The 15,603-nt window shown below is 37.0% G+C and overlaps 1 protein-coding gene across 1 annotated transcript in view; it reads right to left on the bottom strand.

Annotated features, from left to right (window-relative positions):
- NKAIN2 (Na+/K+ transporting ATPase interacting 2) overlaps positions 1 to 15,603 on the bottom strand; it is a 453,282-nt gene that overhangs the window by 123,180 nt on the left and 314,499 nt on the right. The window lies entirely within an intron of this gene.

The raw sequence follows: 15,603 nt of genomic DNA, 5'->3' as shown, positions 1-15,603 counted from the left end.
ATTGGTCTGACTTCATAGCTTCTGGATGGTCACTGAAGTAAAATATCTACTTGTACTACTGCACTGCTAATGGGCATTCCTAGTCAGAGCCACGTGTTGATGTATTAGCGCAATAAATTCAGTTCGGTACCTCGTTTCTAATTTTGGGAATCTAAGACTGAACTGATCTGCTTCAGTGTAATGCTACATCTTCACTGAGATAACAAGAACAGGCTAGAGCCTTTCAAACTGAGTATTTACATTCTGCCCTCAAATGCTTTTCTTTTTCTTCAGGCATGAGACATCATGGAGTATCTTTTTGGTATGGCTTGCCTTGCTTTTTACTGACATCTGCCCTAAACAGCACAAACCCATCAAGATTTAAGAAACAAAACAAACAAACAAAAAAACCAAAACATAGAAATGCTTATTTCTTTACAGGAATATTTAGCAGCAATTCGGCAGCTGTGAGCACAATTACAGCAATATATAAGGCACAATACATTCTGGTAGACAACCCTGTGCTTGCCGAATGCATCTGAATTTGAAACAAGTAAACAAACAAAACTCATATACTGGTGTCAAAACACTCTGGACCAGACTTTTGGCATGTTAAAACACATTAGGAGGAATTCTAGTGACAGGTGCAGCAGAGCCAGTGAGAATTGCTAATTAGAGGAGACAAAAGAATAGGCAAGATATTACATGAAACCATAAACCAAATACAAATTTAAAAGTAAAATATGTGGAAAAAAAGAACAAAAGAGTCAATCTTTTCTTTTACTACATTCTGTTAACTACTACTTGCAATTGTTACAAATGTCACTTGCAGGCTTCCAGCTGTTCCAAAATGGGTTTGTTTTTAAAGCACTGACTGAATAGAATAATTGTTTTGTAATGTTAAACAGTATGGTGTGTTGGTTTGGCTTTTGCTTTTTAATGTATTTAACTGAATAATAAAATTGTGTTCATGGCTCAGACACCTACAATAAGATAGGAAATACTCACTTGAGGTATGTGAAGGCTGTGTATTTCCATTGTGCAGGATATATAGACCTATGCCTCTGATTAAGTCAAACCACTTGTGATTCGAGACTCGTGGGCTTTAGCTATCGTTCAACAGTTCAACAGAAAAAGTCTGTCTTTATGGCTTTGTGCAGTGTGGTTATCTACATTATAACCTCTAACTTCTGCAATCCGCTTTCTTAATTAGTATAGATGTTTTAAGCTGCTAAGTTTGCTTTTATAACCCTCTTTGCTGATGTCATACATAAATTCCCCCTCTTTTTTATTGTTGCATGAGCTGGGTGGCCTGAGGCCCTGATTCTTTTCTCATTTTGGTTTTATTCTGTGAAATAAATCTAATGTCTTCAAGGAAGTTACTTGTGATTTAAACCCACAGCAGAAGAAAGCCAAAACTTCAGGTTGTAGCAGCACGATCAAACACAATTGAATTGTGGTGACTTAACAAGCTGCCTCCTGTCAGCTGAGCAGCTGCAAGGTTTTGTGAGCATGCTTTTAGCCTATTTAATTATGAATATAACTTAGACTAAATGTATGAATGAGGGTGAAGACAACAGAAGACATCAGAATAAATAACATTTCCAGGCTATTTATTGCTTGACCATATGGTGTAGCTTTGGTCCCTGACCAAAAGCTGTGGCCTGCATCCAGAATAGTGTGGCCAGGAGGAGTAGGCAAGTGATCACGTCCCTGTACTTGGCACTGGTGAGGCTGCACCTCAAGTATTGTGTTCAGTTCTGGGCCCTTCACTACTAGGAGGACATTGAGGTGCTGGAGTGAGTCCAGAGAACAGCAACCAAGCTTATGAATGGTCTAGAGAGCAAGTCCTATAGGAAAGGCTGAGGCGATTCAGCTTGTTTAGTTTTGGTGAAAAGGCAGCTGAGGGGAGACCACATTGCTCTCTACAACTACTTGAAGAGAGGCTGTAGTGAGGCAGGTGTTAGCTTCTTCTCCCAAGTGAATAACAATAGGATTAGAGAAAACAGTCTGAAGTTGCACCAGGAGAGGTTCAGACTGGATATTGAGAAGAATTTCTTTTACCAAAACAGTAGTCAGGCACTGGAACAGCCTGCCCAGAGGGTGGTTGAGTCACCATCCCTGGAGGTATTAAAAAAACATTTAGATGAGGCATTTCAGGGCATGATCTATGTGGGCATAGTGGGTTTTATTTGGTTGATTGGTTGTTTTTTCTGGGGTTGATGGTTGGACTCGGTGATCTTAGAGGTCTTTTCCAACTGTGACAATTCTATGACTCTGTGACTGCATTGTGGAAGCCAGGCATTCACAAGCCTGGTACTCCCATCCCAATGCTAGGCTCTTCCTTCACTACTATGTTACCAAATCCTGCTTTACAGCTGCAGGCAAACATTCACTTTAAAGATATGTTTTATATGGTCTTTATTAGATGGTTATGTGTAGATGAGCTGACTTGTATTCTAGAGCCCATTAACTCCATTAAATATAATTCCAGTAACTGTCAAAGGTGAGAAAACAGACTGACTTAAACGGAGTTATGCTTTTCCTCCAGTTGAATCCTACCCAAGGCAGGTTTTATTTATTCAACATAGTTACTGGGACTGAAGGTGTAGGTTTGCTTTGATCTAACTCTTTTCTAGGCACTTAGGGTGAGATTCATCTTGTCTATTTTTACACATTTAAAATAACGTAACTTTTGGACTAGCAAAGCCAACTAAGCAAGATATCTGGAATCCATTTACAACCAAAGGAAACAGTCCCTTGTAGAGGTAAATGCATTTTGTTCCTTCATATATGTATAGGTCTCTGCTCTGTAACACAGGACAGAGAAATCATAGTCCTGAGGTACCTTTTCTACATGGACTTAAAATGGTAATCCAGATAATCAGGTCAGGTGGAGACACCAAGGAAGATTACTCTATCAGTGTTCAGTAACTGAGAAGCAACATGCTCTACTTTCTCTTTCTTTGTCCTTTCTCTGCCTTTTCTCCTCCCATGCAGACTTTTCTCTCTCCACAGGTAGAATGGAGTATCATAAGTTTTTCTCATACAATGTAATCATGAGAAAATGCAGGTGGTTAGAAAATTTTTTTCTGGTCAAGAAAACTGTAATTGTAGTGATCAGAACACAACATATAACAACAACTTGCAATGCCCTGCTAAATTCTGCGAGCTACTTGCCCTGGTTAGCAAACCTTTTTCCTACATCCATCCAGAACTTACAGCAAAAGTAATAGCAAACTTTTAGCAAAGTCAACTGAATAACTGACTATCCAGAGGAAAAAAACCACAACAGACACTGCAAACAGCAAAAGTATAAAACCAATAGAAAAAAAAAAAAAAAGTGCACAATCCTGCATCATTTTTATTAGTATATTATTTATATTTATATTATTATCCTTTATATTAGTCCAGGACCAACATTTGTTTTTAAATTAATGATAACTCTTTAAATTTCAGCTCTATAGACTCATTAAATCAGTAAACAAGAACTGCGTATTGCGAACAATGAATTTGAATTGGAACTTGAGTATTTAGTTTGTTCCATCATAAACACAGCAGTAAAACATAAAATAATTTAACCTTTCTCCATTTTAGTTGTCTCCTTTCAGTAATCTAGAAAATTTTTTAAGAGTGAGTATCACAGGGTAAAACCACAAATTTCCATTCCCCAGTTTTATTTTGTCCTCATATTCAGGTGGAAATACAAACCATAGAAGAGAACCTTAGCTAAAATACACTGTGCAGCTCTGTTTACCTGCCAGTGCAGAAATTATATTCTACAGTTTTGTCTTGCCCAATTTATGATTTGAATAAACACTGATGAAAAACATGGAAGCTCAAAGTGACAAAAAAAAAATAGAATTAGAAATAAAACAATTTTCCCAGAGTTTGTTTTGTTTTAAACAGAGATAAATTCATGTTGTATTTATGTGTATCTGCATTTGTTATGTTTTTGTAAAGCATATAAGAAAAATGCAGCCTTCATGTTGATAGAGATTGATAGGATATGACTACAACACCAGGGATATGAATAGTAGTAAAAGTTTATCAGCAAACAACAGTCTAGTAGAAGTGATCTTGAATTAAATTACATGAAAAGCTCTACAGGAGATTATGAATACAGAAGGCAGTCATTAAAGATGAGAAATTATTTAATGGAGATGCTCATAGGGGAAGTTTCCTCATATATCTTCTAACTTTCTGGTTTTAAATGTGCATCTGTGGTAAACAAAGCTTTCACTCTCCTTCATAAAATGTCACTGTTGCATTGTTCTCTTATTGTTAATAGTTAAGAATGAAAGCACAGTGAAAGAGACCATAAACACTTGTGAAGAACTATGGGTCCCACAGTATACCTGCATGTGCATAATTCCTTTTAGAAAGATCATTCAGAGCTTTGTACTTCTTATGCCATTACAACTTCATTTGAATTTTATATTTTCAATGATTTTTAGGATGCTTCTTTCAGGTAATAGCCACTCAGTGCCTTCACAGGGGTTTCACAGTTGCACCTACCAAGGTACTGCATGTCCAGGTTGGTAGTTTATCTAAGATATGGATTTCTTTCTGCTTTGCTGCATATCACACTGGATTGTAGGCTTGATTTTCAGGTGGCTACAGTTAGAGTAGGTAAATGAGATTTTTTTGGGACTGCTATGAATGTGTTCCTTAAGCAGCTCTTAAACCCTGTGGGAGTGTCTATGCCAGCAGATGTTGCAGTGCTCTTCCACTCCAGGAACATCACAGGAAAGAGTTACCCTAATACTCTCCTCTTTCTCTGCAGAAAGCAGGCAACATACTGCTGGCCTACATTCACAGAAGTTTACTGTTCCCACTGTTCCTGTCACCTAGTTAACAGGTGCAGGCAAAATTCCCCAAATAGCTACTGCCCTCCTCTTTCTACATAGTGGCAAGACAGAAAGAAAATTCTGTCTGGGGAAGATGTAAGGTATGAATAACCTGCACAAAATATCTTACTTGAAACACAGGCGACTACAGGCGATCTTTGTATTTACTTTACTAGACTATTTTTCCTTTTTAAAAATAGTAACAGAAAATCCTGTGTGGTCTGAATTATTGCTATTGTTTGGGTATATTTATTGCAGTGTACAAGTCCGACAAGTATTTGTTGTCATGGTTAATTTTCAGGCATGTTGGCAGAAGCCAGACATCTTGACCATAAAGAGGTAAAATATTTCAAAGAGCCCAATGACTCTGGAAAGTTATGGTGCACTTTTTGTGGTGCTGTGCATCCTAACCCTTCTGCTGAATGGTGTACAATGAAGAATATGTGAATTTATTCATCTCAGCTTTCCTGTGTACTTACATAAATAATACATATGAGGAGAGGAAGCAGGCTCAATTCTCCCAGGAACTACAGAGGAGAAGGTGCACCTGTCTCAGAAAAGGATTAGGGAGTGCAGTATTTGAAAAGTGATTACAGACTCCTCAAAAGAAAAAAAAAAAAATAAATAAAAAGGACCCTGATATTATTTTTGGCAAAGGCTATATGACTCAGAACAACTCCTGAATAGATGAAGGTAGTGAAAAGAGAAGCAAACATTTCTGTTTATTTTATTGCTTTAATCCTGACTGCTTTAATCTTTCCCATTTCAGATGATAAAGGCCTGAATTCTTGTCAAACTTTGCTATCTTAGGTAAAAGTACAAAAGTAGAATATTCTAACTCAGGTCTCTTAGGTGGAGTTTTTCTTGTAAGGGAGAAATGAAAACAATTATCTTCAAGACATAAATGTTAAACTCAAATTTGACTTCTCACAAAAAGAAATATTAAAGACTAAAGTTGCAGGTACCAGAACTAAACAGCAACAAGCATTCCATGTTAAGATATCTTACTGAAAGATACACTCCCTCCCTTGTAGTTTTAAGTTACTTATTTAAAACATATGTACCCACCAATCCACACAGGCACAGACACACACAGCTGCAGTAGACTGAGTATAAGAAGTCTGAGAAAAGTGTAGGCCCATGAACCGAATTCACAAGCCCATGAATCAAATTCGCATTTAGAAAAGAGTTAAAAGTGTTAGATTTGGAACTGAAATCACAATTTAAAACCTCCCAGACTCAAAGGAGGTTCAAAATTCAGATTTTTTTTTCTCCTGGTCATGAAAAGCATTTAAAAGACTTGAACAGAGATTTAATGTTTTATTAAAAGACACAATCTGTCTCCCAAAAGTAATAATATCCAAAGTTTATGATTTCCATTTAGGCTAATTTCTAGTTACAGCTCATCCCAGGCCACTGCATATTTGGCTGAGAACTTCCCTCCATTTTTCTTCAGATTTTTTAATCACTGGGATTCTGAATCCTACACCTTTCTCACTTTCAGATCTCGTGTGCTTTTCATCTTCTATATACCAACAAAAAGTCACTCTGCTGGTGAATCTAGCTGCTTGGCATATCTTTTTCATATCTTCTCTCTCAGTTTATGCTGAACTCTTTTGCCACAAATTGTCCAAAAGTCAGTTTTTAAATTCTTCTTGCCTACATATAATGAACAAACAGAAAAGAGATGAAAGAGTACATCAGACAGTTCTAGAAATGTAAGACAATACTATCAAGGTCTGAATCATAACCACAGGTTATGGACAGACCTATGCTATCGTACACCAGCCAGTGACGCAATGCTTCACTTTCACCAGAATCCATAGCAGAACTCATAAAAAATGCTTTTAGGAGCATAAATGGGATATTATTCACTGCATTGCTTCAGGTAGCATTCAGAATGGTTTGCCCTGTCAAGACCCTCACATTCAACCAGCAGAAGTGAATGAGTTGGAACTTACCAATTTACTTAATTTGAGTATGTTATCCCCTGAATTTAAGGGGTGTTCTTCATTGGACTATTCCTAGTTGTCTTTAAAGTCTCAACCTTAAAGAAAGTCTGGGAAATGCATCAGATCCCTGGATGTGAAACCACACATACAAAAAATTTGTTACACAACAAAAAAAACAGATTTCAAACCCCAAAATGACTTTCCACATATATTATTTTAACAAGTAAGCAGGAACAGTGGGTTGTATTAGGAACATAATGAACTAAAATTTCAGCCTACTACCATGAAGAGACAGGATTACTGAATACAATACATTGATCCTCCCCCCAAGTTCCCATCTGACCAAGCAGCACCCACTTACAAAGTTGCTACGACTTCACCTGGAACTTCTCTTCTCAAAAACAAAGCTCCCTTTCATAACATATGTGCCTGCAGTCCAGAAAATCCTTGTGAGTGACTGAACCCAACCACTGCCCCTTTACAAGCAACTGGTTGCTGAGCAGAACTGTCCCTGAATTGCGCTGTTTGAACAGCGAGACCAGACTGGGAATGAAGCTACAGACACAAATTGACCATGACAGCTGACTTGGCAGGTGAGACTTGAGGCTTGGACCCTGGGTCACAAACACAGTGTTAACATAGCCTTAGCAATCTCGAGAAGAGAAAGGGAAAGTTTTTCATATTTTGTAATGGGTGTTTATTTTTAGGTGTTTCTAATCCTGATGAAACACACAGTTGCTCATTAGTTTCAGTGCGGTTTTTAGCTGAGATGTCTCCTTCAGACTGACGTGTCTGAATGCTCTGAAAAAGGCCTAACTGTCCCCTCTGAGATTACATTTTGTGAAGAGATCCTTCTCTCAGAGCTCTAGCTACCCATAGTTCACCCCAAAATCCAGCAGAAGGAATTAAAAAATTTCAAAGTTCCTGGAGACATTCAAAGTCAGGCTTGACGAGGCTCTGAGCAACCTGATCTAGTTAAAAAGGTCTCTGCACACTGCAGGGAGGGATGGACTAGATGACCTTTAAAGGTCCCTTCCAACACAACACATTCTATGATCCTAAGATTTTATGAAATCAGGACCTTTGCAATGCACAAAATGATTGAGAATAACCCAAGCAATGTTTTATTTTATCTATTGTCTGATATGCACTTCTTATAGACAGGCTTAAAAAAACAAAATGGGAAAAAAATGAGAGATTTCAGAGTTTTCTATGTCAAATAAGGTATTTTAATGCTATCCTGTGTAGCTGCTTATATGATCAAGTGTTCTTCAACTCAATGAGAAAGACATTCTTCTTTAGGGTGTGGTAATGATGAATATTATTAATAAAGAAACAAAACTGAATTTCAGTCCTGACTTTATGTAACTTCTCCTGACATTTCTCTCTTTTATTGCTTTGTCAGTATCACTTTATATACTGTTATGGATTGAACTTCTCCCATAGCAGTAATCGAGCTGAATTTTTAAAAAGGTGTTTAAAAGGTGTGCAAACATACCTTAGATGGAGATTCCCTGTTTGTGATGACTATGTAGTTATGTTTTGAGCAAATTAATCAAAACAGGGATTTTTAAATTATTATTATTAAATATTGAAGATACCAGGAAAATCATAAGCCTTTTTGAATCTTAGATAAATGTCATGTTAAGATGGAGTTTTAGTAATAGAAAAATAAAGATGTTTCAACACAAGGTTTTATAGTCTTCACCTATTTTAAAAATACAACTCTAAGGCATTGAATGTCATTATATTTAAGTACCATTGAATAATGGTACTTGCCAAGTTCTGTTCATGGGCCCAGGCAATGAAATAAAAAGAAATCAAGTTTCTTTGTTTTAACCTCAATCTTTATATCAATACAAAGTTGAAAGCATATGATATCAAATAAGGTAGTTTTATTATTTGCCTTGAAGCCATAAAGATTGTCTGAGTAGCAAGGAAAGGAAATTCAACAACAGATATAACTACCTTATCTTGTAGCTTTGCATGGATCCCTGGACACTTTGTTTTGAAGCATTTGCTGGAAAACCTAGTTAAGTTTCAAATAGCTGAAATGCAAACTGTAATTCAGACGTGGAACTAATTGCTGTGGGATACTGACCTCTTGGACAAGTTTACAGAAGCTTAAAAGGCAAATGTAGAAATTTGTGGAAAAATGTAAATGCATGTCAAATACCTGAGGACTTCCCTAAGCAGTTGAGGGCCAGGAGAGACATCTGAAGAAATTGGCTGTTGTCACTAGGGCTTGTCTCCATTAAAATTATCCTAACCCTACCAAAAACCTCAGAGTATTTTCAGAGGTCTGTCTCTAGGCATAAAAGAAGAGAGGAATATGAATGACTCAAATGGTTACGGGAGACTGTGTAATCAATACGTGTTACAGAAGACCCTCAGATGCAGAGGCTCTAATTAAAAGAGGTGAAGGGAAAAGTGCAGAAGAGTTTGAGGTGCAGCTTGATGAGAGGCTGTAAACTTGGCCTAGCCCTGGGCTCTCTCTCTACTAAAAAATGGTACAAGCCAGGAGCTGAGGGACTACACCATGGACATGCACTTCATATTATGAACAGTTTCTCAGCCACATCCTCAGGGCCAGCTCAGCAGGTGGTCTGGCCCTTGGGGCACTTTTGTGTCCCTCTGGCTGTCAAGAGGTCTCCTTGTGAGAGGGTACACGTCCTTTCACAGATGGCTGAGGTTGGAAGGGAACTCTGGAGGTCATCTGATGCAAAGAGAGACAGCTGAGAGTCTGAAAGGACATAATCCACTTTCCCTAAACTGGACACATTCTGTCACCTTTCTCAAATTTGAGCATTTTTGTTTCTAAAAGCAGGGGCAGATATTGTTCCTCTATTTTTCTTCTTGTATAATTCCTAGGAACTTTTTTTTTTCTGTTTTTTCCTCTTCATATGAATGCAGCACTTTTTGAACTTACATATTTAGTGAAATAAAATTTCTAAGCCTTGATCCTAAAGCTTTTAATACAGATGTAGTGGCTTATGTTATTCTAACATGTGACTAAATAATTCCTTTCAATATTTACACAAGAGAGGGGAGTTTTTAGATGTCTGTGAAGCTGCTACTCTCCAGCAACATTGGGTTTTTTGTTTTTTTTTCATGACTCATAAGATCATCGGACAGTGAGAGATTCTCCCTTTCTCTCATCTTTGTGACCCATTCAATTACCCTCAGAAGTAAGCAGACAGGAGAAATACAAATTATTCATTTTACTCTGCTGGGAGGCCACAGAGGTGATGTTTCCTTGGGGGCAAAAAATGTACCAGTTCCACCCTATCTCTGGAAAACACGTGTTGCTGAGCTTTTGCAAAGAGGGAGTTTGACCACTACCAAAACTCAGAATTCCTGTTAGCATTCACTGATTTGAACATGGATTTTTATTAATTTATTTCAATATAAGAATACAGACAACTCCACAAAGTATTATGCAATTAACAAATATTTCAAACTTACCTATATGGAGGTTGTGACAGTTATGCAGGGATTTCAATAGTTTATTAATATAGATGTTGGCTTGCTTATGGGTATAGGGTTGTATGTGTTGCAGTTTAAGTATTTCTCTGTAGGAATCAGTCAAACAGGAGGACAGGGATAGTTCAAGATAGTCACCTGTCAGTGAACACTTGCAACTTGTTTATGCACAGGACAGGGCACAACTAGTAACTCTGAGGCTTTGGTCTGCTCACTGCTGAGACCAGGAGAGTACTCTGAAGAGGATTAAAGGTCTCTAAAGCTGCTAGAAAACACCCTGTTCCATTTCCAAGAAACTGCTCAGGTTGAAAAGGCAGAGATCAGCCTCACATGTTTTAGACACAAAATCCCTCTGGACCTTTGGAGGGTACTTGGGTATGTTGAAGCTGTCAAAAGGTGGCAGTACTGCAAGTAATGTATAATTTTAAAAAAATAAAAATCCCTGTAAAAGTTTGCTGCACTTACTGATTCAAGGGCTTGTAATAACTGTTTCCCTGGCTCTCATGACTAGAAGGTGAGAAACCCAAGTAGCTGGTAAGCTCAAACTAGTTAACCAGTTACAATAGTAAACTGTACAGGTTATACATACAAGTTGGGGAATGAGAGGCTGAAGGGCAGCTCCACAGAAAGAGATCTGGGGGTTTGGGTCAATGGCAAGTTGAATATGAGCCAGCAATGTGCCCTGGCAGCCAAAAGAACCAGCCATGTTCTGGGATGCATTAAGCACAGCACAGCTGTCAAGGGAGGCAATTGTCCCACTCTATACTGCATTGGTATGGCCCCACCACAAGTACTGTGTGCAAGTTTGGGCACCTCAGTGTAAGAAGGAGATCTAGAATGTGTCTAGAGGAGGGTGTCCAAGGGGGTGAAAAGTCTCAAGGGCAAGACTTGTAAGGAGCAGCTGAGGTCACTTGATTTGTTCAGCTTGGAGAAAAGAAGAGTGACCTCATTGCTGTCTACAGCTTCCTCAAGGGAGGCAGCAGAGGGGAAGGTGCTGATCTCTCTCTGGTGACCAGTGACAGGACATGAGGCACTGGAATGAAGCTGAGTTACGGTAAGTTCAAACTGGACATTAGGAAAAGGTTCTCCACTGTGGAAGTGGTCACAGCACCAAGCCTGTCAGATGAAGAAGCATCTGGATGATGCTCTTAGTCATATGGTTTAGTTTTAGATAGTCCTGCTAGGAGCAGGGTGTTGAACTTGATGATCCTTATGGGTCCTTCTAACTCAAGATGTTCTATGGTCCCATGATCCAAGCAAGTGCCAGCAGGCTCCAGCTAGGTTACGCTGACAGAGACGAGGAAAGAGGAAGGGAGGTGCACTGGTGAAAATGTGCACCTGTGAAAATGCAGCAAAGGTGAAAAAGACAAATTTTGACATGGGTGTACAGTTCTTGCTAACAGTGTGTGAAGCCTGAGTTGCTGAGTAGTTAATGCTAGTGTGAAACATTACCTTATATTTCTGTGGGAATAAGATGGAGATAATTCACTGGAGTAAAGCTAGGAACTTTGTGCTGAACTTTGGTTTAAGCCTTTGGATTTAGAACTCTCATTTATCTCAGCTGTACCTGAGCTGAGTGAAAACCAAATGCATCCCCTGCAAAGCCAGCCACATTATTCCTAGGTATGTGGTTATATACAGAAATTAATTTGCCTTAAGAGTGGCAGCACAATCAGCCATCAAACCTCAGAACAGGCTTTTGAGTTTCTTCATTGTTATTTAATATTTATCTAAACTTTTTATTTAAAAGGCTGTTTCAAAAAGATAGAGTATCTTGGCTGAAATGTCCTAAGAATGTTTTAAATGGCCATATTTACTCAGATAATCAATAGAACAACTTTTACTTCCCTGTAGAGGGGCTGGCACTGTAATGCCATCTACATAACTCCTCCAAGAGTACCACATAAAGTTATTTCAGCTAAAAATAAAACACAGTTTAACATTAATTTTAATTATTTATCAATATAATTAAGCTGCATTAATGCCTTTTATTATCCATATTAAAAATTCACCAGGATTTTAATCCCTTTCATCTTTATTAGATATGTCATAACTTGTTATGTATTTTCATGAACTGCTGATGAATTTGAAATGCTCAAAAGCAATTTTTTCCTTTTAGTTACAATGACTATATGGAAAGTATATTAATATTTGAACAAGCAGCTATATTTGCTAGTTAGTTTTATTTCTGCTACTTTTCTTTTGTATGCAGTACAAAGGCAACATCCTTTACACATTAAGCCTGCATATATTTGTGGCTGAAAAAACAAATTTTTAGCTAGTATATACCACAATTATCTATGCCTCCTTATATCATAAAAGTAATACTATTTTTAAAACATAAAGTGTGCAGAAGACATTAAGCACATTGGTAAACATTATGATGAAATAGGCAGCAGCTTTAGTGTTAAAGACAAGTTCAAAGAGAAGTTGAGTTTTTGTATGAAAAAAACTCAGAAATCTTCCCTCCTAATTTTTCCTGAGTAAATTTTTTATTTTAATTTATATTATTTTATGTTTCTTATTTCTAGCTCTTTACCTCTTTCTATTTTATAACCTGGCTATTGACAAAGTGCTTTTAGGCCACTGACATATTCTGATACATTTGACTTTCAGTGTATCAAGACCTATGAAACATTTATGCCACCTTACACTGACCTGACTTGCATTCTTAAATCACTTAACTGCTTTAGGAAAGCCCATCTTTTAAATGCCTAAATGAAGAGTGTGAATGTAGACTATTCTTAAGTCTTAGTGCTTCTACGAGGAAACTGAACAAAAAGATTTAGTCAGTGTTTAGAAAGTGGAAATAATTACGCCTCATTAATACAAGGCTATTTGCTTTTTAAGTTACAAGGACATTAAGCAACTAAGATAAAAGAATAGACTAACATTTGAATTGCCCTCAGACAACAATAATCTTCAGTACTCAACCCAAATTTATTTGCAGATCAGTTGCCTTGTTTAGAGGCAAATCCTGAACTGTGTTTTGCATTTGCATAAATGAAACATTTTGCTCATGTGCAGAAGAGCTAAGGAGTTGCCTACTCACTTGCAGTATCAAACATTTGTTTAAAGGGCCATTTAATTTCTTTGCCTCTAGATTCGCTGCAAAATTCAAAAGCAATATCCTCACATTTATGTCATTAAAATCTGCATTCATAATTTGTTCATTAAACACGGTAATGAAAAGCAGCAATGCACAAGGTTTTGAATTTCTTTTTATGAAAGTTCATAGTGATTGGAATTTAAATCAATAATTTTAACTATTAATTAAGTCTCTTTGACCTAAATTTTTCCATACTGGTGTCAAAAATAAGGCAGGAAGAAATTGGAAAATGGCATCAGTGAGAAACCTGAAGTGTATTCTGTAACTGTTTGGTATTCATCTAGTACAATAAATCAGTTCTATAACTCAAAGGCCATCATGCTTTGCTTCTATAGTAATCTTTCAAAACAGCTTAAAGCAGTCAGAACTAGATGCTGAATTTAACTATAGAATAACTCAAAAAAAGTACTACATTTACCTTCCAGTTCTCAATTTTTTAAGATAGCACTTTATTTGGGCAAACTTAATTAACACCAAACAAAAAGAAAAAAAAAAAAAAGAAGAAAAAAATAAACTAAAATAATCCAAAACAAAACAAAAGAATACAGTGACTAGGCAAATATTAGTTTAGATAGCAGACAGTAGCATCACTCAGAAATGGAAGCAATAAAGACAGCAGTAGAACCTAGTTCTTCAGGGCAGCAATACCTCTCAGTTTTTCCCTTCTCTTGCAGGCTTCTGCCTTACTATTCCAACTTAAGCAAATCAGTTCCTTCAGACAATAGTGTCTTTCATTGCCTAGATGTGATCTATCTGCAAATTCATTCTACTGTGAGGTGAACAAGGCACATATCTTGAGGAAAAATAGTAAATCGTAAAATAATTAAAGATGATATCGTAAATCACAGGCAGTAGAGCCAAATGAAGTCTGCACAGAAATCATTACTATTAGATAGTAATAGATATCTAGATATTTTGGAAAAACATCAACATTTATTTTACGAATGAAAAGACTTCACGGCCAATTTGATGAGTTGAACCCTCTCTGGCCAGTGAGAAACAGTAACTAAATACGCTCTTTAGTCCATAGACTATTCCATGATACAGTAAGTGTTGTTTAAAATAAAATACCTTCTTGGGAAAAATATGACACATTATAGAAAGATGCTGCTGCAAGTATTTCATTGAAAACATAAAATAGAGTGGGTACAGCTCCCAGAAGACAGTATTTAGATGCATAAAATACTTAAAGCATCAAAATCAAAAGTACATCAAAAGGAAAACAGCAACCTATTTGTCACAGCAGCCCATCAGTAACCTAATTACATGACAGATTAATCCAGAGGAGACCAAATGGATGCTAACAGAAGTGTCTGATGGAAGCCTTTTGTGAGACAGTTGCCAGTTTTGGAAAAATAGCCTTTATGATTAGAAATTGGACCTGCTGTGATTGCTGTCCAGAGATAAGATGGTTGAAATTTTGGTTGGGTGTTGTACAAACAAAATCCAGTTTCTTCAGTAGCTGCAGTAATTTACCAATACATTGACTGGGAGGATATGATGGTAATATAAAGAATTCCAGGCTCCTTTTGAGACAGAATCATAAAAGGAGTTTGCTGAGTCATTTAATTTTTGACAGTATCATCCAGAAATTTTGCCTGTTTCTGTTAATATAGTGAAGATGGTGCATGCAGTCTGTAAAGGGATTTCAAATCCTCTAGCCTAAAGATATAAATGTATTATTACCAAGGAATTATACCTGTTTGATAAAATTATCTTACCTCAGACATTTGCTTATCTTCAAAATTGTTTTGGTTTTGTTTGTGTTACACATACAGTTATCTGAGATGCTTTTAAATTAAATGCCAGCAGTTACTTTGTGGCCTCATCTTTATTATATACATTTTTCCCAACAGAAGAATTCTCAGCTGGATGATGAATCAGTGTTTGGAAAATTCTTAGTGAATCTTTTTTAAGCACAGTGAATACCGTAAAAAGTAACATGTGAAGATATGTCCTTGGCTTTTCATTAGAACGTGGGAAAGGAGTGGAATGTTGCTGTTTGAAAACTTAATTTGCATTGTGGTTTACTAATTGCACCTTAAGAAAAAAAACAACGCAAGGCACTGGAAAGGCAGGGTTTGCCCTCCTCTTTTTCATAGCATAGGCATTAAGGAAAACCATACAATGAGGTAGATTACTGGAATGAGCTAATTTTGAAAATGCATATTCTGGCCTTTTCAAAGACCCAGAAAGCCTCTTATACATATCTATGAACTGAAATGAGGAA

The sequence above is a fragment of the Chaetura pelagica genome, unplaced genomic scaffold, assembly GCF_000747805.2.
Source record: "Chaetura pelagica isolate M959 unplaced genomic scaffold, ChaPel_1.0 scaffold90, whole genome shotgun sequence".
Taxonomy (NCBI): Eukaryota; Metazoa; Chordata; class Aves; order Apodiformes; family Apodidae; genus Chaetura; species Chaetura pelagica.
This window is presented reverse-complemented; position numbering and strand designations above follow the sequence as displayed.